This window comes from Lolium perenne, chromosome 4 (genome assembly GCF_019359855.2).
Source record: "Lolium perenne isolate Kyuss_39 chromosome 4, Kyuss_2.0, whole genome shotgun sequence".
Classification (NCBI taxonomy): domain Eukaryota; kingdom Viridiplantae; phylum Streptophyta; class Magnoliopsida; order Poales; family Poaceae; genus Lolium; species Lolium perenne.
This window is the reverse complement of record NC_067247.2, coordinates 12,017,698-12,020,920: the sequence shown is the minus strand read 5'-3', so window position 1 is coordinate 12,020,920 and position 3,223 is coordinate 12,017,698.

Sequence of the window (3,223 nt, the reverse complement as noted above, 5' to 3'; positions counted from 1 at the left end):
AGTCATCCTGGTTACCTGAGTACCTCTTACAATATTCCATGTTAGACCTACGCTTATTTCACCCCTAAGGATTTTTTTGTGGTCAACAAATGTCGTAAGACCAGCGATGAGGCACCCTACTTGTCTAAATGCAAAATAAGAACATCTCGGTCTTTACCTTGCCGGTGAGACTAATGTCTTGTGAAGTCATTGTCTGAGGCTACAATGGCTCCTACGGTTCACCTACCATTTGTGGCACTACCCGTCCCATAAGATCCACCATGTTTGCATACTTTACCCTATATATTTGGTTAAACTTCATAAGTTTTGAATTTCGACTAAATTAATACGCCATGTATTCATGAACGGAAGGAATTATCTATAATAAAGGTCAAGGGCACCACGAAATTCCCCACCCAACAACTGAATCAAGAATTCTAGGAAGTTCATAAACTGTCATTTTTGAAGTGACATTTCAAAGACTAAAACTGTGGCTTTTGGTCAACGGATCGGCTTGGTATATCAACTGAACTTACAATGCACCAATACCTCACCCTATCCTTTCACCCTATGAGATGTTTATGAAAACCTGTGAGAAAATAATTATCTTAAGTACACTTCAATAGAAGAAAAATTGGTGACCCTATCTAATGACTTGAAAGTTACAGACAACCAAGAGCAGACCAAATATTATCCTAAAAAATATTTCCATATATTATCTAATATAGTACTCTAAAGATCATTTTTACAAATAAAACCTCAACTTCACATTTTTTATGTAAACAAGCTTCGTTTCAGGTTCTAAATTGGCTCCCACTACAGCAGGACTGCAGATGAGTAACATATAAGCAAACTAAACCCGGTATATATTAGAGGATTTAACATGTCGAAGTCCTTGACAGCGGCCAAAGTTGATAAGAAACTCTGAGCTCCAAGAACATTCTTCTTGTCAACCAAATTCCAAGCCTGAATCTTATGCAAAGCATTGATCACCTCTCTGAGTTTTCATCGCTCTTGTTAGACTTAGAGTTCAGAGACTCTTAGATGATTAGAGTCACATGGAGCATCAGAGATTGTGGATTGTACCAAAATGGTTGTGAAAGCATCCGGAGAACACCTCAAGATCATCCACTAGTGGTTGAGTTTGGACTTGTGGCTGGAACTCAAGGAGAGCAAGGCATGTTTTTTGTGACCATAGGAACATGTGTCCAAGTCACTTCAATGAAGCGATAGAACGCCCCAAGGATTTGAACTCATGAATTTGTAATAAGATGTATCAGTCGCATATTCACCTCTACCCTTTATTCATCGCCTTGGTACCTTAACATTGGAGCCAATGGGCAATAGATCATAGCAAGAAAATTAAATCCTCCAATATAAAGTGTGGCAACAGTACCAAACACGATGTGGAGAATGTAAGGAGACTGCCATGACACCAGAGAAGTGAGGTGTGGTTGTGTGTTCCAAATCAGGCTTTTACACCCTTTATCGGGACTTTATGTAATCTTAGCCTTCGAGTATATCACCCCTTCGATCTAAAGGTAGTTGGGCACCTCTGGAGCTTCCAAAGGATATATTCCCCATGTGTCCAATATACAAACATCCACCTCAAATTTGGTGGAATATAAATAGGACATTGCTAGGAATTTAGGAAGTTTTGGGTTCGATGATTCAAAATCTTAAAATGGATGTCACGATGAGAGGAGCAACTTTCATGTAACTTTCTCGCCTTGACATCCATTTTAAGATTTTGGCTTTTGTAACTTTTTGGCATGAAAAAATTCTAAAACTATATTTATGCAAAAGAGAAGGAAATGCATAATTGAATAAGCAATTCAACGCCAATATTTGCACCACTGACATGTAGAGGCAGGTGGTGCATGTGGAACATGCCCATAGATTCAACACTTGTAATGTTGCATTACCAAAGAGGAGAGTGAATTTGCTGCCCACGGAGGTAGCTACGCACGTGCTTGCGGCCGTTAGATCCACGCTAAGATTGGAACCCAGGCTGCCTCCCCTTTGACCAGCTTAAACGCGTTGTACAGTAAACGTTTTTCGAAGTGGGCCTAAACGCGTGGAGGGAGTTCCAAATTATTGGCGGCAGCCGTTTGCCCTTCCCGCGGCCGGACGAGTGAAGATGGAGCCCAGCAGCGCGTGGCATGTGCAGTGCTTTCGCGCGCGCCCTGTACAGTGCTTTTGCGCGCTCAACAGTAGAACGAAAAATTATTGATCATCTCCACCAGCAGATTCCATGGGAGGAGCCATGATGCTACACGTTATATGGTTTCGTCAACCATTTCTAGTACTTTTATGCATCCATCTTACATCCGTGTAGATATGTCCATCATCGAGTTGTTCTTGGTACCTACGGTTTACTGTACCGCGCATTATACGTAGATGATGAAGTGTTCTGTCAATGAAAACCAATGCAGCCATGTATTGTACAACGCCCGTGACCTGGTTAAGTGAGCTGGTATTTGTTACCGTCCGTGGCCTAGCTAGTTAGGTGAAATACCATCGAAAAACGATTACTGTATTGGAGCACACTACACCGTACATAAAACAGTACCTCAAGAACTGTGCAGCCCTCTTGGTTAGGTCTGTCGATACAACACAGTGTTTCTTTGTGACCTACAGTGACCTACAGTACTACGCGCGTGGGTACAGCGCAATGCCTAAGTGAACAACGCTGCCCAATTATTGTGCGCTGCAGCGTGAAACCAGATAATCTCTCCGACACTGTTGTGCTTCTTCTAGCTCCGGCCCTCTGTTTGCCCTCTATAAACAATCGTCTTCAAGCTGCTGCCCTATGTGATCCTCTTCAAGACGGTATCTATATGACAGCCGACATCACACTCTCAAGCTGCTGGACGAACTTCTCTACCATGATACTTTGCCGATATCCACACTAAACATATCCAAATGGTTCATCAATCCACGCGGCAAAGAAGATGAACACGTGGAAGCCATTGTTGGAGGCTCGCATCCGCTCAACCTGATCGGTCCAATATGCATGACAACCTCAACATTCATCAAACATTCCTAAGCACGTGATAGAAGAAGCTTGCTTGGGTAGAAAATGCACTCTCATGGTAGAAGAAACTTGCAATGCGTAGCATTGGGTTGCAAATGTGGTGTCATGATAGAAGAAGATTGCACGGTGGATGAAAAAGGAGGTTGCAATGCCATTTGAATATTTGAATCAGCTGGTATATATACCAGCATCCTAGCCCTCAGCGGG